The following is a 23,377-nucleotide window of genomic DNA, read 5'->3' on the forward strand; positions in this document are numbered from 1 at the left end:
AATAAAACAAGTTTGCCCAGAAAATGAGTTGTCTGACAATTTAGTTGTCTCAATACCAAAATTTGCTTATTAAAATTATTTCTAATTCTCAACAGTTTAAAAAAAGATAACATAAAACATTCAACTTCATATAAATGCTAATATCTTTTGTTTCCTCCACATCTTTGCATTTCTTGCTTCTGACATTCAACTTTAAACTTTGGAGCCATTCTTTCTTGGTCAAATCATTTTTAAAAGGAGAAGGCAGTATTATAAAATCAATGAGTAACTCTAAATTGAATGAGTAGTTTGACAGTGCAAGTCAAGATGCTAACAAAATGCACCATTTGAAATAGAAGAAATTTAAGTCCTGTCATTCTTTTCTTCTCCCATTTCCAGGAATAGGTCACTAACTCTTGAACCTCTTGCAAAGAGTTTTCTCATTTACTGTACTCAAAACAAACAAAAAATAAATAAAGGAGTTAGCCTTTTATGTACCTCTTTGGAAAAAATGGATAGATGAATGGGTCCACATTTTCAAAAGATAGCCTCTACTGAATTGTAAGGCTTTCAGTTTCTTGTTTTGAGAGTGTTCCTTCTGGAATTCTGCAAATATAAGCCTATATAGTATTATAAAATAATTACATTCACAGTCACTCATTCTTCCTGTTACTAGCAAACTTGGATGTATTAGAGAAACTCAGCGTATGAAACACTCATTAACATACTGACATTTTGTCAGGCATTTTAATTCAAATCCCTCCTACCTGCCTAATCACCAGGTGGCAGTGTAGTAGCACTCATCCATATCTGTCTTTGAAAAGCCTCAATAAAAGAGACATTGCAGTATCTTCACATAGCATAGGCAGAATTATTCGGGTTTTAATTTTTTTAAGTAAGCTCTAAGCCGAACATGGGGCTTGAACTCACGACCCCACGAGTCCCATGCTCTACCAACTCAGTCAGCCAGGCACTCCCCAGGGTTTTAATTTTTTTTTTTTTAAGTGTTACTCTCTCTCAATATTAAAATAACCCTGCATACATTTTCCTAAAATGCCTTTTTCTTTGAATACTATGTAGATAGTTTCCTTGTCTAATTTTCTAAACTGGAAAAACTGAATATGTATCATCTAACTGTTTTTTGTTGTCTTACAGTTTTAAGTAAGAACTTTTTATATATCATAGTAGGAAGTAAATTATGTATGTTGTTTTCAACCAGCACTTTCAACAATTGGATTAAGGCAGGGTTGCCCACAGCTTCAACAGAAGCATATGCTAGCATACTATAAACCTCTAAGACAAGCATTCTGACATTTCATTTTTCCTTATCTAAATTTCTCCAGCTGTCATTATGCCATCTGAGACAAGTTTTCAGTCTACAGTACTATTCCACTCTATCAAGGCTTTTGTATTTGCACAATGTCCATTCAGCAGTTTCACCAGGACAAAAGAACCAATTTCAACATTTGGTTTCAGATACCCAGGATTTATTATGTGTTTAAAGTGTGTCTGGATTCTTCTTTTTTGCAGATGGAAATTCAGACATCCCAGTTATGTCATCTGATCCAATGTCAGCTAGCAAGTATAGAACAAAACCTACAACTTAAAACATTTAATGTTTTCTCTTTGACTTTAGTGTCGTGTCATCCTCAAATACTATTGATGGACTGGAACAAGTTTAGGAATGTCTCCCAAACCCTGCATATAATCTTTTCCTATATTTCGAGGTAGTGGTGGAGGAGATTGTCTTTACCTCTGGAGGGACTCTGTAGATACTATTTAGGAGGCAGAGGAAAGCACCTGTGTAGGAACTGCGGTTAAACTACAAGAACCTTTTGTTAAAGTTGACTATACAAAACCTTTGGAAAACAAAAAGAAAGGGAATTACTGTATGATCTGAAGAATCATCAGCTGTCATAGAAGACAAATTGAAAAATATTCAGACTTTGACCTGGGCAGCCTTTCTTCTATAGCCAGTCTACCACCAGTAGGCTTTCAACAGTTAGAATTTTTTAACCTAAATAAAATTGATCCAACCCCATGGCTAAACTACAAAACAATGTAGTCGTAATTCATACCAGGCTATTAGCAACTACTTTTTACTTATGTATAACTTTACTAAGTTTATATTAGAGCATTTTGTAAAACACATTAAAATTAAGTTAGAAGGGACAAGGCCCTAAATTAGGAATCTAAGATTTCATATTTTAATTCAGTCTTTATAATGCAGTTTGTTACTCAGCCTTGAGGAGCTCTTTGTTTGCACTAAAATTCCAAATATTGGGGATAAAGCTCAACTGTACACCCTTGTAGCCAAAGTTGCATGTAACTCTCTTTGGAAAAAAGCAGATAGGTGAAGGTTCCAACTTTTCAAAAGATAACCTCTGTTAAATTATAAGCCATTTCAGTTTTTTCGTTTTAAGGATGTTCCTTCTGATATTCTTCAAAAATAAGCCTATACAGTTTTATAAAATAATTACATAATATTCATTCAACCTATGCAGTACATGTTAAAATGGAAATATGTTTGTCATTCTGAAAGAGAAATATTTTTGTCTATAGCTACAAGGTGAAAAGTGTTGTGAAAAATAATTTTAAGATATTAGAAGTTAAATGTCGCAGTTTTTATAACTAGTAATGTTACAGAATCTGGTCTGGATTACCTGGTGGAAAAACCAAGCAGCACTCGGAGATCTTGGAAGGCAAGAGGTTTATTTCACACCAACAAGCTCAGAGGAGATCATTCTCCAGAGGTCTAAGTCCTGAGCGTAAGCAGAGGGAACAATTTATAGTCTGTTACTTCCGCATTCTGCATTAGTAGTAATTTGGTGTGCAAGTGGCAAGCAGGGTAGGAAGAAGAACCTGGAAGGGGAGTCTTGACTCTGGGCTGGAATTTCCCCCATTAGTCCTGTCAATAATCTTGTAACAGATTTTTCCCTATCATTCCCCCCTTTGATCCTCTTTAAACAGATCTAGGCATCTAAAGATGCCTCTTTAAACAGATCAAAGGGCATCATCTTTATTTGTTATGAGCTGGTCCTTTCTCTTAGTTCCCTGACTTTGGTTGTGACTATTCTCAACTGGTTTACAAAGTAACAGCATACTTCTCTGAGGAAGATGCAGGTACCCCCTTTCTCGGCAGTGAGGAGGTCAAGTGCCCATCTGTTCTGGAGGGCAACTCCTTTCAGGTAACTTATTTGGTTCTGCAAGGACACTAGGGAGTTGGTGCCATAGAAAAGCCTATGCCTCCTATGTTTATCCCTATCCTTGTGGCTATTCCTGCCCCTAGGAGGACAGGTAGCAACACCACTTGTTTAGCCTGGGCCTTAGGGCTGAAAGTTTACAAATGGGGCCCAGATTAGAGGCAACCAATACCAACAAAACATCCTATCCGTAAGAGGAAAGTGAGTGCGAACAGCAACCTCTCGCTGTTTCCCCAGCTTTCTTGGGCAACCTCTGCCAATCCAATGACAAGGAGTAAGGACAGTTTATTTATTTTATCTGACCTGTGATTCCTCAGGCTTCTGCCATGCATAGAGCAGCTAGTTTCTGGGATGTGGCTGGAGCAAGGCTGACGATCAGACTTGGGTCAGTCTTCAAAATCTGGGGCTCCTCAGGATTGGCCCTCTTGACTCTGGAGTAGTGGACCCATGGAGTGATGTCTATGACCTTGAGGGCAGTAGGGGTGGTCAGAATAATGGTATGAGGCCCAATCCACTGTGGTTTGAGAGGGTCTTTTTTTTTTCCCAATCTTTGACCCAGACCGAGTCCCCTGGTGATAAGGGGTGTACACGGGATCCTAAAGAGATTGGGGTGCTCTCTATGGTATATTGTTGTAACTCATTTAGGAAGGCCCTAAACTTGAAGTTGTTCTCTTATGTCCTTATCCTCTATTTGGTGTAGGTTCCCTGGGAGGCTCCCTAGACATGGAAGTGGCCTCCCCTATGTTAGTTTAAAAGGGGAGAAACCTTGAGTTCCCGGTGTGTAATGGACACACAGGAGGGCCAGGGGCAACAGATTGGGCCACAGGATGTCTGTTTCCTGACAGAACTTGGCTAAGGTTCCCTTGAGGGTGCGATTCATCCATCTACTTTCCCTGAGCTTTGAAGCCGGTAAGCAGTCCGCCACGAATACAAGCCCGTTATTGCTGTGAATTGTGGCCAGTACGCCAAATCGGGTGACAGTTTCTTTTTTGAACTCTTGGTGGGGGTCACAGTGCAGTTAAGGGAGGGAGCTATGTCTACCTCCTTATTAGTTGCTGTCTTGGTCACTGTGTCTGTTAGATGATTCCCTGTAGGGTTGTCTCCCTTCTGGTGTTCTTTGCGGTGTAGAACTGCAACTTATTTTGGAAGCTAGACAGGCTTGAGGAATTTTAGTATTTCCTCCTTGTTTTTGATGGTTTTCCCCACTGTGGTGAGGAGGTCCCTTTCTTTGTAGATTGCCCCATGTATGTGTATAGTAGTAAAGGCATACTAGGAGTCAGTGTAGATGTTGACTTGCTTGTCTTTGCTAATGGTAAGGGCTCGGATTAAGGCATGTCATTCAGCCCGTTGTGCTGACCATCCCACAGGTAGGGCATTGGCCTCTAGGACTTCGTCTGTGGTTGTCACTGCATACCCTGCCTTTTGAATGCTTTCTGTGATGAAACTGCTACCATCACTGAGGTCTGAGTTTCTAGGGCCTGGTCACACAGATCTGGGTGACTTGCGAATACTTTATCAGTCACCTCAGAACAGTCATGATCTGGTTTCCCTTCCTCAGAAGGTAGGAACGTTGTGGAGTTCAGTGTCTGCACTGTTTCAAGAGTGACTGTGGATTCTCGCAGAGAAGCCCCTGATATTGTGCTAGCCAAGAGTTGGAGAGGTAGTGGTGTCCTTGAGGGCTCATGAGAGACCAAACAGCATGAGGGACCTTGACATTTAGTTCTTATACCAGGGTGAGTTTATCTGCTTCCTTAATGAGCAGAACTGTGGCCGCTAGTGCCCTAAGGCATGATGGCCATCCTGCTGCCACTGGGTCCAGCCTCTTTGATGGGTATGCTCCTGACTGTTGCCAAGGGCCAACAGTCTGTTTGAGAACCCCAAGGGTGACCTTTTCCTTCTCAAGCACAAAGAGATTAAAAGGCTTTCCTATATCGGCAAGGGCTGGTGCCTGCCCCAAGGTGGCCTTTATCTCTAGGAAGGCGGCTTCAGCCTCCTCTGTCCAGATACCCCAGGACCGGGTTCTTGATCTGGTCCTACCAAGGGATTTTGGAGGGTTCTTGCTGTTGCCGAGAATCTGGGGTTCCAGATTTGGCAGAATCCCACAGCCTCCTGGAATTCTCGTAGCTCCCTCTTAGTTTAGAACTGGGGTACGGAGGTGATGACCTTTATTTCTCTCCAGCCCTAGTGCTCTTTTACCTTGGGTGAGGAGGAAGCCTAAGTATTGGACTTGCTGTTGGCAGATCTGTGCCTTTTTCCATGAGACCTGACACCCTGAGTCCGACGGGAGTTGGAGGAGGGCCCTTGTGTGCTCTGTGCAATGTGGCCTATCTTGGAAAGCCGGAGAAGTCTCCAGCCAGTGCCTCTCCAAAGAGGGTAGGCAAATTTTTAAACCCTTGTGGGAGGCGCGTCCAAGTCAGTTGCATCTGACGCCCTGTGTCTGGTTTGGTCCATTTGAAGGCAAACAAGGGTTGGATCTGGGGGGCCACGCGAAAGCAGAAGAAGGCATCCTTTAAGTCTAGGCAGGTAAACCAGCTGGCAGAGCCTGGGATCTGGCTGAGGAGGGTGTATGGGTTTGGGACCACTGGGTGCAAGGAGGCAGTCACTTTGTTGATAGTTTGTAGGTCTTGAACTGGCCGGTACCCTCCTCCTGGCTTCTTGACTGGCAAGAACAGGGTGTTCTTGGATGCCTGATCTTGCCTCTTGTGGGAGGGGATATTGCCACTGTCTCTGTGGTTGAGCCCCTGGGATTAACTCTACAATGACAGGGGCCCAGTTATGGGCAAGTCCAGGAGGGTTGTCCTCAGCCCATACAGTGAGGAAGGCAGTCCTGAATTCTGGTGGGCCACTTGGTTGGACCTGGTATTTGGGCCCTCAGCTTTGAGAGTACATCCTGGCTGAGGAGAGGAATAGGGCTTTCAGGTAGGTAGAGGAACTCATGCCCAAGTTCACATAAAAGTCATAGTTTGGCCCCCTACTTTCATTTTGACCATGGGCTTATGGGGGCCAAGAAGAAGTGAGCCTGGTCCCCCCTCAATCTGAATCTATAACTGCTAGTCTTATGAGGTCTTTTTTGCAGGGTTCTTTTGCGTATCGGCTGGGTTTCTGGGACTTTCCCTGGTTGGGACATTTATTCTAACAATGTCCTTTCTCCTTGCAGTAGGCACATTGATCCTTTGCTAAGGAGGTTCTGGGCCTCCTCCTTTTGGCAGCTGGACTTATCCTGTCCTTTTGTCGTGGCTCTCTTGTGCCTCAGGATCAAACAGGGTGTAAGCTTCACATAGCCTCTCATAATAATCCCTGGGGGATTTCCCTTGCTGGTGAGCATATTCATGGCTTCTTACCCTCTGCTTAGATCCCCTGGAGGAGAGCTTCTTGGTACCGGTGGGTGTGGACCGGCATCTGGAGAGCACCTGCACTTGGCTGATGGTGCAGTCTGCCTGCTGGTCCGGGGGAGAGAGAGGATCTGCCGAGTCTGAAGGTGGCAGAGTATCAGGAACTGGGGGATAGGTGCTGACAGTCTTGGGGGAGCATATGGCAGGGGCACCATTGGTCCTTCCTCCGGATCACTGGCGAGAATTTGTGGGGGTCGGGACTTCTGTACCCTAGCCTGTCTCTGTTCATTGCAGGTAAATCGTACCCAAGGGGGAAGGGTTTGGGTAATCCCTAACCAGAAGTTGATATACGGGACTGATCGGGGTGACCTGGGTCCCCAGTGACAACACTCCAGATGCAGCAGACCATTGGGACATCTAAGGTTCGCTTCGAGGACCATCCTATACCAAAAGTGGGACATTCCAACTTACATACTGTCCTTAACTTGCCAGGGGTCATTTTAATTCCATAGTCTCCCCAAAACCCCATTTTTGCACTGTCCTGGCCCCATAATGTTCCTGTGAGATGGAGTTGCAAAGAGACAGAGGGGTAGAGGAGCCCCCTCTAATGAGGAGACCAGTCAGATGCCTGTTTGGCCATGTTCCGAAGGTACTTAGGTGATGCTTAGCTGTAGTGGTCTCAGCTTTGTGACTTAAGATCAGAAACTATTCCAATGCCGTCATAGACTGTGTGCCATTCACCATGAAATCGCAGACGGGTGCACTCAGACTCCAGGTGCTTTTGGGGACCTTACGGGTGCCTGCCTATGGAGCCCCAGAATCGAACTTGGCAGGCAAACCAGACCGAGTTGCACATTCACACTCACATACACACCAGAGGTTATTACATTCCCTCCCACAGAATTCCTACCTGTGAGATCTCTGAAGTCTGAGGCGACAGAGCGGGAGACTGCCGAATATCAGGCAGGGCATGCCTTCTCCATTGCAATTCCTCATTCTGTCACTGCCTTGCCGTTTTCCCAAACTAGTGGCAACAGTGGGCTCGTGCGGTTAGGGAACCAAATGTTATGGAACCTGGTCTGGATCACCTGGTGGAAGAACCAAGCGGCACTTGGAGATCTTGGAAGGCGGGAGGTTTATTTCACACTGGAAGGCTCAGAGGAGATCACTCTCCAGAGGTCTCAGTCCTAAGTGCAAGCATGGGGGACAATTTATAGTTACTTCTGCATTCCGCATTAGTAGTTACTTGGTGCCCATGGCAAGCAGGGTAGGAAAAAGAACCCAGAAGGGGAGTCTTCGGTTGGGGACTGGAATTTCCCTAACAGTCCTGTCAGCCATCTTGTAACAGATTTTTCCCTATCAGTAAAATTTCATACAGATTTATTTCTGATTATTTATTTCCATAACTGCAAAAACATTCTTTTTAATGCAAATTTTATACAAATTATTTAAAAATAAATATTAAGCTATATAATAAGTAATGCCTTCATGTGGATTTTTTTCTTACTCTGAATATAAATTGAACAACAAACATTCTAGAGATCTTATAATTTGAGAGCTAGAAGGGTCTTTGGAGATATCCCAAGAAAGCATATTTAGTTTATATATGAGGAAACTGAGACCCAGTGAAGTTAAGGGACTTCTCTAAAATGATACAAATAATTAGTGGTGAAATTAGATTTAGATTCAGATCAGCTCAGTCAAGTGCCTCCTGTGAAATTTTCCAACTTTTTTATAGAAAAAAAATTAATTTCTTCACATTTTGTATATTTTTCTTAAGGTTCATGTATTTATTTTGAGAGAGAGAGCATGAGCATGAATAGGGGAACAGCAGAGAGAGAGGGAGAGAGAGAATGCCAAGCAGGCTCTGCGCTGAGACTTGATCTCACAAACTGTGGGATCATCCCACAAACCATAGGATCATGACCAGAGCCAAAACCAAGAGTTGGATGTACAACTGACTGAGCCACCGACTGAGTATATGTATACTCTTTAGTTGATTCCTAAAGCTTACTGTGTAAAATTCAAGGCAATATTTCTTAATTATTGTTTTCCTTAGGAAATGTTACTATCCTTGATCATTCTTGAGATCAAAGCAATTGACTAAGTAACAAATATAGATACAAATAGGCCTGGATTCACATCCCAGCCAAGTGTGTAACTAATTTCAGACAAATCACTTTACCAATCTCAACTTTAATTTCCTGATTCATACAATGAAAATAAGAATTGTGCCTTTCACCAGGCTTGTGGCAAGAATTAAATAACCTGCACCTTAATTGTTTGCCTTTGGTAATAATTGTAATAATAATAATTATTATTATAGCATTTCTTATGTGACTGTTGTAAGGTTTCAGCAGACTTTAGGTATTAAAATGATTTTATATTACTTTCCAAAACACAAATTCTATTTTGTAAAAGGCGGGAGGGGAAATGGAAATGTAAATTGCAGCAGGAGGAGTTAACCTTGGCCCTCCTCTTCCATCCCCCTCAAATAAGGGTTGTTCATTCTTTTATTTCTGTATAGCACTGAATCAGGAGGTGATATGACATTCTTCTAGTTCATTCCTGACACTTTTGTGCAGCTATCACATACTTTACCTTTCACATCTATGATCAGAGGACCTCATAATTACTCCCCAACATTTACTGAGGATGTGGATACCAGTTTCTGGTCCATCTTTCTACCTTAGTTGGTGCTATCAATGGACATTATTTAAAGTTCCAAGTGTACAGCCTATTTAGGATCCCAGCCCTTGAAAATCACTCAGAGAATACTGTATGTCATAGAAGTTTTCCCAAAGGAAAGAAAATAAAAATAATGAGATGTTCAATTGAGGGCATAAATATAGTAACTAACCTTGAATAGATATATAGGTAGATAATGTTTAGATAAAATATTCAAATAATAATAGTATTATTGTTTAATTTTATTAATAATTTATTAATGTGAAATATCCAAATTATGCCATGGCCAATGTAATCATATGATATAGATAGACATAACCATGATGAAATGAGCAGGTTCAGTTTATATATGCAAAACTTTGATGATAGAAAAAAAGGTGGAATACAGTGAATTATCTGGATATTAGGTAAATGGTGTCTCCAATCTAACTTGATGGCTAAATTAAACTCTTTATTAAGAAATTATTCATTATGAGGGGTTCCGGAAGATGGCGGCGTAGGAGGACGCGGGGCTCACAGCGCGTCCTGCCGATCACTTAGATTCCACCTACACCTGCCTAAAGAACCCAGAAAACCGCCAGAGGATTAGCAGAAGGGAGTCTCCGGAGTCAAGCGCAGACCAGAGGCCCACGGAAGAGGGTCTGTTTTGTTACATTTGCGTTGGAGAAGACTGCCCATGGGGAAGAAAGTGTGATTTACCAAAGAAATAAAGGAGAAACGTCCAGGAAAAAAAAAAAAAAAAAAAAAAGAAATTATTCATTATAATGTAGTTTTATAGTTATAATTTTAATATATTTTAATGTTTATTTATTTTGAGAGAGCACAAGCAGGGGAGGTACAGAGAGAGAGGGAAAGAAAGAGTCCCAAGCAGACTCTGCACCGTCAGTGCAGAGCCCAGTGTGAGGCTCAAACTCATAAACTATGAGATCATGACCTGAGCCGAAATCAAGAGTCAGCCGACTGAGCCACTCAGGCCCGATTATTATTTTAATTAGACAAACAGTTGGGAAACAAAACATTAAAAATATCTCTTTTATTTAAAAAAAAAAAAAAAAGAGCAGCGTGCTTGGATGGCTCAGTCAGTTAAGTGTCTGACTTTGGCTCAGGTCATGATCTTGCAGTTCATGAGTTTGAGCCATGTATCAGGCTCTCTGCTGCCAGGGCAGAGCCCGCTTCAGATCCTCTGTCTCCCTCTCTCTCTGCCCCTCCCCCCATCTTGTGATGTGCTCTCTCTCTCTCTCTCAAAAATAAAAATATTTTTCAAATAAATGAGCTAATGAATATTATTATATACATTTGTGGCCTATACTGTTCTATCTCAATTTGCTTGTTTTGCTGCCTGCTGAATTAAGCAGTTAAAAGCATCAGTGGCAATTATTCTTGCATCTGCATTAGACCATGTGTTAGAATGCCTCATACAAGTGATTAAAACCTTCAGATAAATAAAAGATTCAAAATCATGGACCTCTAATATATAGCTAGTAAGAATGATCTTGCTTCAGTTAAGAGTTCTCAGGTTGAATTAAAATCATAGCAGCTGTTGTAGGATACAGCTTTACTTGCTGGCCAGAGAGCAGGATGGACAGTTCTGCCACATTTGGGTTGCAGCCATTGAACCATAATGACTGTAGAGCCCTTTCTATGGCCCCACCTGGACAGGGAAGCAATTTGTAGCCCTGCCCAACTGCTGAATACAGCATCCCATCCCACTGGCTAGAAAGCCTGACCAGAGCATGCGGGCAGCCAGAGAGCCCATCACACTGCAGCACCTGAGCAAGGAATCAAGCCAGATATTCTTTTCCACTGTTCCCAGACAGTGGCATGCCTCTTGATCTCAGAGCATGAGCAGTGGCCTAACCCAAATAGAGACACTGATAGCAGGCCCCAACTGCCAAAGGATGTGACCACCTGAATCATCCAGAACTCGAAGCTAAACTGGAGTCTGGAGGAGGGGACAGCTTACTCAGATGTTCAAATACCATTGCAAGGAATTAAGGATCACAAAGAATCAAATAGACATGACACTAACAAAGGAAACTAATACAGTTCTTGTGGTAACCAAAAGAAATCAGGAGTAGCTATGCTTACATCAGATGAAATAGACTATAAGAGAAAAATGCTCAAAAGGGACAAAGAAGGTCATTGTGTAATGATAAAGGAGTCAATCCATCAAGAAGATACAATTCTAAGTATGTACTCAACATCAGAGCACCTAATATATAAAGTAAATAAGGAAAAATAAACAGTAATAAAAGTTGGGGAGTTAATACCCTACTCTCAACAATGGATAGATCATTTAGACACAGAATCAATATGAAACAATGCTATAGACCAAATGGGCCTAACATATATACAGAACATTTAATCCAACAGCAGAAGAATGGACATTATTCTCAAATACATGTGGGATATTTTCTATGATAGGTCATATGTTAGGGCATGAAATAAGTCTTAACAAATTCAAAAATTTAGAAATTATATCATGTACCTTCTCTAACCACAATGGTGGGAAACTAGAAATCACTAACTGGAATAAACCTGGAAAATTCACAAGTACATGGAAAGTAAGCACCACACTTCTTAAAGGATCAAAAAAGAAATCAAAAGGGGAAAAAATATCTTGAGACAAACTAAAATGGAAACACAACATACCCAAACTTAAAGATATGGCAAAAGAAGTTCTCAGAGGAAAGGATCTAGCAATAAGTACATACACTGATAAATAAGAAAGATCTCAAGTAAGTGACCTAATCTCATACCTTAAGGAACTAGAAAAAGAATGAACTAATCCCAAGTTAGCAGAAGGAAGGAAATAATAGAGTAGGACAAATAAATAAGGTAGAGAACAGAAAAAAAAAAAAAAACAGAAAATATTTACAAAATTGAGTTGGTTCTTTGAAAAAATAAAATTGACAAACCTTTAGTAAGACTAACCAAGAAAAAGAAAGAGTACCCAAATCATAAATGCAAGTGGAGACATTACAACTAATACCACACATATACGAAGAGTCAGAAGAGATTACTGTGAACAACTATATACCAACAATTTAATGACCTAGAAGAAATAGACAAATTCCTAGAAACATATAACCTACCAAGACTTATCATAAAAAATAGAAAATTTAAACACACTGATAATGAGTAAGGAGAGTGAATCAGTAATTAAGAAACTCTCAATGAGGAAAAGCCTAGAACCAGATGGTTACAATGGTGAATTTTTCCAGACCTTTAGAGAAAAATTAAAGACAATCCTTTTCAAACTCTTCCCAAAAAATAGAAGAGGAGGGAACACTTCCAAACTCATATTAGACCAGCATTACCCTGATACCAAAGCCAGATAAATATACTACAAGAGAAGGGAGCTACAGGCCAACATTCCTGGTGAATATAGATGCAGAAATTCTCAACAAAAATACTAGCAAACACAATTCAGCAGCACACTGAAAAGATCATACACCATGATCAAGTGGGATTCATCCCTGGGATGCAAAGATGTTTCAACATATGTAAATCAATAAACATTATACATTAATAGAATGAAAGATTAAAATCATATAATCATCTCTTGATGGAAAAAAGCAATTGATAAAATTCAACATCCATTTGTGATAAAAATTCTCAAAAACACCCTGATAGGTAACATAGCTTAACATAATAAAGGTCATATATAACAAGCCCACAGATAACATCATACTCCATGGTGAAAGGTCAAAGCTTTTCCTCTCAGATCAGAAACAAGACTCTCACCACCTTTATTCATCATAGTACTGGGAGTTCTAACCAGAGTAATTGGGCAAGAAAAGGAATAAAAGGCATCAGAATTGGAAAGGAAAAAGTAAATTTATCTGTTTGCAGATGACATGATTTTATATATGGAAAATCCTTAACACTCTACCAAAAAACTTCTAGATCTTATCAATGACTTCAGTGTAGTTACAGGACACAAAATCTACTTGCAAAAATTAGTAACATTTCTATACATTAAATACCAATAATTTGAAGGAGAGACAAGACAATGTCATTTATGATAACATCAAATACAGTGAAATACTTAGAAATAAATTTAACCAAGGAGATGAAAGATTTGTACACTGAAAGCTTTAAGACATTGATGAAAGAATTGAAGAAGACAGGAATAAATGAAAAGATACTCATGTTCATGGATTGGAAGAATTGATGTTAAAATGTTCATACTACCCAAAGCTATCTATAGATTCAGTGCAATTTCTGTCAAGATTCCAATGGATTTTTTGTTTGTTTTTACAGAAATAGACAAAGCAATCCTAAATTCTTACAGAACAAAAGCTGCAAATAGGCAAAACAATCCTGAGAAAGAAAAAAGCTGGAGGCATTACACTCCCTGATTTCAAACTGTATTACAAAGCTATAGTAATCCAGAACAGTATAGTATTGGCTTAAAAACAGACATATAGATCAATAGAACAGAATAGAGAGCTCAGAAATAAACCCATGCATTTATGGTGAATTCATTTATGACAGAGGAACCAGGTATATACGATGGGCAAAAGGCACTCTCTTCAATAAATGGTGCTAGGAAAACTGGAAAACTAGATGCAAAGGAATGAAACTTATCTACACCATTGACAAAAATTAACTCAAAATGTATTAAAGACTTAAATGTAAGACTTGAATCAGTTAACCTCCTAGGAAAAAATAGGGAAAAAGCTCATTTATTTTGGTCTTGGCAATGATTTTTTGGAAATGACAAAGAACAAGCAGCAAATGCAAAAATAAACAAGTGAAATTACATCCAACTAAAACGCTTCTGCACTGCAAAACAGATGGTCAACAAAATGAAAAGCAACCTATGGAATGGGAGAAAAAAATCACCTCTCTGGTAAGGAGTTAATATCCACAATACTTAAGAATTCCTACAGCTCAATAACAATAGCAAAAGTAATCTAATTAAAGAATGGGCAAAGGACCTGAATGGACTTGTTTGCAAAGAAAATAGTCAGATGGCTGATAGGTACCTGAAGAGGTGCTTGACTTCCATAATCCTCAGGGAAATGCAAATCAAAACCACAATGAGATATCACCTCACACCTGTTAAGATAATTAATATCACAAAGATGATAGGTAAGTGTTGGCAAAGATGTGGAGAAAAAACCCTTGTGAACTGTTGGTGAGAATGTAAATTGATGCAGCCATTATGGAAAACAGAATGGATATTCTTCAAATATTTGAAATCCAACTACCATATGATCTAGCAATTCCACTGGTATATGTCCAAAGGAAACAAAATCACTCTCTCAGATATCTGAACCTTCATGTTCATTGCTACATTATTTATAATAGAAATGGAAGTAACCTAGATGTACACAAATGAATAGGTAAAATGTGATATCTACTTATGTATACATAATGTGATATATAATGTCCACATGTATATGGTATAGAGATGTGTGTATTTGTGTGTGTGTGTGTGTGTGTGTGTGTGTGTGTGTGTGTGTGTGTGTATGAAATATTCAGCTATAAAAAGGAAGGAAATCCTACCATTTGTGACAAAATGGGTGAACCTTGAGGGCATTATGCTAAGTGAAATGTTAGACAAGATAAATACTGTGTGATTTCACCTAAATATAGGATCTTAAAAAACCTAACTCATACAGACAGAGAACAGATTGGTGGTTGCCAGAGGTGGGGAGCTAGGGGTTGGGGAAATGGGTGAAGGTGATCAAAAAGTAGAAACTTCTGTTATAAGGTAAATAAGTTCTAGGGGATATAGAGTACAGTATGGTGACTATAGTAAATAATACTGTATTAAATATTTGAAAGTTGCTATAATGCTAAGAGTAGATCTTAAAAGTTCTCATCACAAGAGCGGTGCCTGGGTGGCTCATTTGGTTGAGCTGCTGCCTCTTGATTTTGGCTGAGGTTATGATCCCAGGATTGTGGGATTGAGCCCTACATCAGGCTCCGCACCGAGCACAGAGCCTGCTTGATATTTTCTCTCTGCCCCTCTCGCCTGCTCACACTCTTTTTCTCTCTAAAATAAAATTTAAAAAAATTTTTAAAGACATTTTTAGTTATGTGTGGTAATGAATGTTAATTAAACTATTGAGGGAAATACAAATACTTCACAATATATACTTAATCAAGTCACTGGTACGCTTTAGGCTTATACAATGTTACATGTCAATTTTATCTCGGTAAAGCTGGGGGAAAAAAAGAAAAAGGGCATCAGGTGTAGGGTGTCCAGCCTAAGTTAGATGAGTTAGGCAGAGAAGGCCTCTAAGGCCTTACTGAGGTATGACCAAAATACTAAAAAAGAGTGTACTCAAAGGTTTGGAGAAGAGTGTTGCAGGAAGAGGGAGAAATAAGTTCCAAAGCCCGAATTTTGAGGAAATTAAACAGTAAAGTTTAATAACAAAGCTAATATGGGGCAAATTATGAATAAGAACAGAGGACATAACTAATATAGACAAATAGATCTGGGATGTATTCCCATTACCTGAAATATGATGTTGAACAAAATTGTTAAACTCTCTGCACCTCAGTTTTTTCAATAGCAAAATGCAGATAACTGCCTGATAAAGTTTTTCCAATTATTAAATGAAGTTATATATGCAAAGAACCTTGTTCATAAAAGTGCTCAGTAACTTTTTATTCCATATTTTTTTGAAATTGCTTAACCAAACGTTGACATATTACCCCTTTAATTCATGAGATGTTGTTCCAAAGTAAAATTGAGAGAGAGAGAGGAAGGGAAATTGATTTGTGTCCTTATGGAGAGGAATTAGACTATTTTGTATAATCTAGTAGGAGAAAATAAAATTTTACCTTCCAAAAGAAAACAAATTCTGAATATTTCTGTCTTAATTTTTTTGTAATAGCTTATTGCTGAATACATAGAGAATGGTAATATTAAAGAAACATTACATACGAGATCATCTGTTACTACTGCAATCTATTTCTTTATGTATTAGACAACTCCGGTTCTTGCTCACTTCAGTCAGATTTTGAGGAAAATTTTTAGATTCAGGAGACCTTTTAATTAACTAGTGAATATCTAAATATAGGAGTGAGCAGATCCTCAACATTGTATAGAGAATGAGAAAAACACAGGAGGGATTGAAGGAAAGAGAAATACCACATAGTGGTTGCTAGGGAATAAACATGGAGAAATGTATTGCCTTCATAAATATATCTTAACTGGGGTCAGGAAATAAAGTGCTAATCAAATGCTAATTTGATTTAGTACCAAACAGAGGTAATTACAGTGGAGAGTGTGTGTGTGTGTGTGTGTGTGTGCGCGTGCGCGTGCACACTGGCGAAGGGGGCTTAGTTCTCCAACAAAACTGTTTCTGGTTAAAGCAAGGGTTCTTATTAATAAAATTGCTGACAGGGAAAAAATTCATTATATGGCGTAAGAGAAATTGTATTTTTTCTTCAAGGGAAGATGAATTTTAAATGTAATATAAAAACAATAATTTAAAAGATTCTAATTTCCAAAATGCTTGAGTGACTTGTTGAATTTTCTGCAGTGTAACTTTTTTAGATGAGTGCTAATATATGTACATGTCAATTATTTATTTTAGAAGATCAACATTTTTCTTTAATATTGATTTCTATTTCATTTCTTCCAGAGCTATTACAACTAATTGGTAGGTAGTATGAGTTGTCAAACAGAGAATTTTCTCATGCTAATAGTTTGAAGTGGTGGATGGTGGTATACTACTCACAGAACACTGATTTTATTTGTGTGGTCTTGTTTTAGAGAAAAGGAGGGGCCATAACTTATTTTTAAGATAAAATACAGGCCAAAGAAAAAGTAAATGAGATAATAAAAGATACAATAAGTGCACATGTGTGGAAAGGTTGAGAAAGAGACAATAAGAAATAAATGGGGAAAGAAAAGCTGTCCTCTATTACTCACCTGAATTTCGTATTTACTGACTAATAGCTTATCAATGTGAGAGAGACTTGAGGTTTCCACTTTTATTCTGCTTGGTCCCATTTGTCCCAGTTCAAATTTCAGCCTCCTCAGTGTTCTCCATTTAACTTCTTTTAACTAAAACAGAAAAAAAAAAAATTTCTCTCAAAGACTTTTCATTCACAGCCATAAATTTAGCCCTGGGACTCTCAATTTTCATTGCTTTCTTTCATTTTTTTTTTTGGAACACCATCCTATGAAAACTGTAATGAAAATAATCATGTATGTGCCTGCTTGTCACGTGACCATGCAATAATTGTGACAGCAAATCTTTGGAAAGAGAGATTATTAAACTGATAAAGTGGTCATCTCAGTGGAAACATTGTTCTAGCACCTATTCTTTACACAGAAATGTTATTACAAATGGGAAAACAGATTAACTGACCATGACAGTATAATGAAAATGAATTGACTTAAGTATATATCCTTTGTGTGCTGTGTATTATTGTCTTAAGTCTGCTTCATGAAATTTTTTTAACAAATACAGTCTTGTCAGCCAGGGCCAAAGACTTCTCCATTTACGGAAAGTGTGATCATGTTAAAATGTCTTACTAATTTTACCCCTTCCTCATTTTTACTATAATCCAATGTCTTATAGATCATAAAGATGGAGTAGAAAAAATAAATGTATTTAGAAAACCTATAAAGGATGTAAATGAGGGGGCATATATAGAAGGAATAAAATTTAGAAATAAGAATTGTTACTAGAGACAAAATAACCTCAGTAAATGTTAATCACAATTTATACATATTGCTTTATTTATTTACTTAAACATTGTCTAACCGCCCCCCCCCAATATAAAGTCCATGTATCAGCTTTAATTTTGCTGTACTGTTGTATTCCCAGCATATACAGTACTTTCAATAAATAATCTATTAAATGCATACACGTTTATGCTTTAGAAATAAACGGCAAAAGCACTGGCTCTTTGGGTTTGGGGTACATATATTAATGTTTATTGGAGTGGGTAGTAAACATATACAGTTTTACTTGTCTTGAGAACCAGTTTGTTTCTGAAATCAGAAAGTTAAACTTCACCAGTTGTAAATTTGGTGAGCTAAAGTGGATTTAATTTTTACATACAAAAAGGCAAAAACAGATAGGGAAGCGGACAATCATAGGATATATCATGACTTTATTTTGATTAGAAGTGCTCTTTTTGCTTAACATCTCTAGATAATTATGTAGACTTTCACATTTATTGTGTATTAGTAGGAAAAGCTACAGGATGTCATCTCCCATCCATTGTGCTAAAACCCAGAACTCCAGAGGCCTGCATGTCTCTGGTCTTTCCCACTCTCTCAGGTAGTTCAACCATCCCACCTTTAAATGTGTTGAATCTACTCAATATTTTCATCTCCACGGCTGGTCCAAAACACCATTACATTTCTCCTGCATAACCACAGCAACCTCCTTCCTTCTGTTTTTGCCCTCCCCCCACAATCCTTCCTCCACATAGCATCCTGTATGATCATTTTTTATCAGTCCAATCATGCTATAACCCTGTTTCAAAGAATCAGGTGATTTCCAGTTTCACTTAGAATAAAATTCAAACCTCTTACTTGGCCTATGAAACTATGAAATCTGCATCTCTCTTAGCTCATAACCACAAACTGTAGCACCCTGTATTCTAGTGATAGTGGTCTTTTCTCTATTCTGCAAGAACACAAAGTTTTTTCCCATCCCAGGTCCTTGGCACATGGTACACCCCTTGCCCATGTACTCTATTCCCAGATGTTCACATACCTGGCCACTTAGCATTCATACACCCATCCTGTGAAAAGTCTTACTTGACAGTATAACTAAAGAAGCCTCTGATCCCCATTTATTCTCTGTTCCAGGGGTTGGCAAACTGTGGCTCCCAGTTCAGCTGCCTGTTTTAGAAAATATAGGTTCATTAAAACACAGCTATGCTTTTGTGTATGGCTGCTTTTGTACTACATCAGAGTAGAATGACTTTGGGAACCAAGTTGATGAACCATAGTGACACAGACCAAAAAGCCACAAAACCTAAAATACTTGTTTTTGGGTCCTGAGGTAAAGACCTGACTGAAGAGACTCATTTTGGAGATGTTACACGAAAGAGAAATAACCTTTGTTAGTGCAAATGATAGGAGGCTTTATGTTATCACAACCCAACTTAGCCAGTATAAATTGACACAAGGAATATGTAGGATATATTGTAGATAAAAATAGAATGGTTTTTAGATCAATGAAATAAGTCTTTAGGTAGAGGTATTTCCATGTTACAGCGTGGGGTGTTCAATGTATCTTTACTAACTGTTCTCAAACATCTCTTATGATTGGGAACAGATGGCTGCAATGATTTTCAGATGATGTTCTATAATCCTGGAAACATTGAGCAATCTTTAATCATCTTGAAATTCTTAAGAAATAATTTGTTATTTATTGGGACAAAATGAGCTACAAGGTATTTTTTAAGAATGACTTAGCATAGAAAGTACCCATGATTAAAGTATCAAGTAAGACTGACTGCAATTCAAGTATTCTAATTTCAACTGCATTTTCTTTCCTATCAATATGTAAAGATCTATGTCCTGCAAAACTATAAATTCTGAATATTAAGCAGTTACTGAATAAAAGATCAGAGACAAAAGCAGTACAGTGTTGCAACATTCAAATAAGTGTATATAAAGTTGAAATTGTAATCTGAGGTAAAAATATTTAGTAAAAGTCATTAAATTTGACTCACTAATATCTTAATAGTTACTCTTCTGATAGACATATATATCTAGTACTATTAAAAGTCATAAGATTATTCCTTTTATTTAATATGTGGAGTTAATTTAAACTAGAAAGAAAGGATATATGAACTTTACACTCAAAGTTCTTAATCACACTGCATTATTTGGGGCTAGTTGTTACAGTGTGTCTATATCATATCCATGGCTATTATCTGTAAAAGGTTTTACAAAATTTAGATCACACATTATAGTCAGCTTCATATCCTGGATTTTTTTGTCATTATGAGTGATTTATATTTCTAAAATTTTTTAATGTTTATTTATTTTGGAGAGAGACAGAGACAGAATGTGAGTGGGTTAGGGGCAGAGAGAGAGGGAGACACAGAATCTGAAGCAGGCTCCAGGCTCTGCGCTGTCAGCACAGAGCCTGACAAGGGGCTCAAACTTATGAGCTGTGAGATCATGACCTGAGCTGAAGTCGGATGCTCAACCGACTCAGCCACGCAGGCACCCCTATTTATTTTTTTTAATACAACTTATTGTGAAATTGGCTAACATAGAGTGTGTACTGTGTGCTCTTGGTTTTGGGGATAGAGTCCCATGGTTCATCGCTTACATACAACACCTAGTGCTCATCCCAACAGGTGCCCTCCTCAATTGTTTATTTATTTTTGAGAGAAAGTGAGAGAGAGAGAGACAGAGTGCAAGTGGGGAAGGGGCAAAGAGAGAGGGAGACACAGAATCTGAAGTAGGCTCCAGCCTCTGAGCTATCAGCACAGAACCTGATGTGGGCTCGAACTCATGAGCCATGAGATCATGACCTGAGCCAAAGTTGAACACGTACCTGACTGAGCCACTCCGGCACCCTGAGTGATATTCTTAGAAAATCTATTTTATTAATAAAATAATTGTGGAAAAACAGATTTACTGAAACTTGCCCTATTTTAGACAATTTTGTTTATGCACTTTGTTATTAGAAGGGCTGTTAAAAGAAATCCATCCCTTTTTGAAATTATGCAAATGTTATTCATATTATAAACATTATTGAATGATTAGATTGCTGATGCATATCAACAAATTGCTTTCCATATAGTTTGCATCAAATTTTTACTGTCTTGATAAATATGCATCAAAGTGCTATCTTAACATAGGCTCACTAGAGGGGTGGCTGGGTGGCTCAGTTGTTTGAGCATCTGACTTTGGCTCGGGTCACGATCTCACGGTCTGTGAGTTCGAGCCCCGCGTGGGGGCTCAGAGCCTAGAGCTTGCTTCACATTCTGTGTCTCCCTCTCTCCCTGCCACTCCCCCACTCATGCTCTGTGTCTGTCAAAAATAAATAAACATTAAAATTTTTTTTTAAAAATACATGCTCACTAGAAATGTTACCTTTTTGTTTTGCTTTTTATTTTTGTAGCAAAGAAATCTCTTTATTGTTTTAATGTATACTCTTTCATATTTTATGGCATTCATCAAATACTTAAGCTTTATTTGTAATAAAGTCTTATTCTGGGTTTCTATTCTGTCTCATTGGTTCATACTATACCACAATAATTTATATAATGCGGATCCTCCTTTCTTAACATATTTGGATTATTACTCTATTAATAGTAGTCAAATGATAATGGTAGCTGAAGTTTCTGGAGTTCTTAGTATGTGTTAGCCACTCTGCTAAGCAGACCAATCTGTTTATGTCTCTATGCAATGCTTATCATTGGTTGTGGCTGTTTGCTGAGGTTCTGCTATAAGGTATTACTTTTCAGTTTTCTTCAAATGTCTTCTCATTATGGGAAGCAGAGGTTGTGACTGTCTGGAATATGATCTTCTGATGATAGAAAGCAGTAGGGGAGAGTTGGCAGAAACTTGCCATGCCCCTGTAGTCTTTGCTTTAAAGTGGAAGCTAGTCAGTCTGTCATATGACATACTGCAAGTCACATAGCTAAATCCAACATCAGTGGAGCAGAGACAACACGGAGGATGTGAACATTTGCAGACAATTTTAAAATTTACCATACTCACAATGCTTCTTTTGTTACTCTGTGGTCTTTGTGAGTTCATTGCTTGATCCTAATCAGTGATGCCTTTGGACTGAAATTAAGAAGTTCTGTCCTTGAGAGGATTTTCAGAGAGAAATCAGGGAGGGTTTTATAATAACTTATTTATTATATAGATAATAAAAGCATGGAGGAATTTAATGCAAACATTCCTAATGCTAATGGATTTCTTAAGTTTCTGTGGCAGGAGAATCTTCATCTAGTGTAGAGACTCAATGTTTCATATAATAATGACTTTAAAATGATAGAGGAAATCCTATAACAAATGTAATAGCAGTTTACATTTGATTACAGTGGTCTGATTGATAGTAAATAAAAATGATTTTACTGTCCATGTATTTCCTTTCCATAGTGGTGGCTTTTTGATGCCTGATACACATGTATGTCTTTACTTCAGAAACAGGTATACACAGGTATGGTTTTATATAGCCAGTTATGTCTCTTCTTTCATCTTATGAAACCTAAGGCTATCTGCTCATTTTGACAACCAATTATGTAGCATTTCATGTGAATCACATTATGCAGCTACTTGCAACTATTACAAAGATTACTGAACAAATATGCAAAGTTAGTCAGTCATAGTAAAGTAAGAAATCCACAGGTTATCAGTGACTGTAAAGGAGACCAAATAGTTTAGTTCATGGTAGCAGTTGTCTTTTTGCATGGACTCTTTTATCTTTGTCATGTATTAGCTAGATGAAACTTAGGTTAGGTCTTAAGGATATGCTATTGTTTACCAAGTGAAGAAGAAGTTTTAGGCATTCCAATCAAAGGGAAAGTACAGGGACACCTGGGTGGCTCAGTCAGTTAAGCATCCAACTCTTGGCTTCAGCTCAGGTCAGGATTTTGATCTCGTGGTTCATGAGTTCAAGCCCCTGCATCAGGCTCCGCGCTGACAGTGCGGAGGCTCTCTCCCTCCCTCTCTCTCTGCCACTCCCCCACGTGTACTCCCTTTCTCTCAAAATAAATAAATAAAAAGAAAAGGGAAAGCACATGACACAAAAGTGAACAAGGTCTTGCAATTAATGGTATGCTTCTGCAATAGTGCAGTTTATAGTGTCACAAGGAACTGAAGGAAAATGTATAATCTAAGGGCGCTCATTTAAACCATATCCACATGGTTTCTGGGTTCTAGATTCTTAGAAGATTCAGCCTACTTTTTTAAAAGAAATGTCACAAAGTTGATTGAACCAAAACAATAATTTGTTTAACATTTCACATTAATTTTTGTCCTGCTATATTCCCTGAGAATACAAGTTTATATATAAAAGAATATAATGGGATTGTGTTTTCAGGTAGTGCAATTTTCTGGGTGCCTACCTTCTAAAATGTTTTCTTTCTCAGATGTTTGGAATTTCATGGAGATGCCCTAGGCATGGGTATATATGGAAAGGTAAGTAAATTGGTTTCAGTGTCCAAGCCTTTCTTCCATCAGGGCAGTTCTACTTGTAATCAGCTGAT

General features: G+C 38.4%; 1 long non-coding RNA gene across 1 annotated transcript; it reads left to right on the top strand.

Annotated features, from left to right (window-relative positions):
- Positions 1-4,692: 4,692 nt before the first annotated feature.
- On the top strand, positions 4,693-23,309 carry LOC122234294. Its single transcript, XR_006212062.1, has 3 exons — positions 4,693-4,743; positions 5,362-5,555; positions 23,261-23,309. It is a non-coding gene; the product is annotated as an uncharacterized LOC122234294 (long non-coding RNA).
- The last annotated feature ends 68 nt before the right edge of the window (positions 23,310-23,377 follow it).

The sequence above is a fragment of the Panthera tigris genome, chromosome A2 (genome assembly GCF_018350195.1).
Source record: "Panthera tigris isolate Pti1 chromosome A2, P.tigris_Pti1_mat1.1, whole genome shotgun sequence".
In the NCBI taxonomy this organism is placed as follows: Eukaryota; Metazoa; Chordata; class Mammalia; order Carnivora; family Felidae; genus Panthera; species Panthera tigris.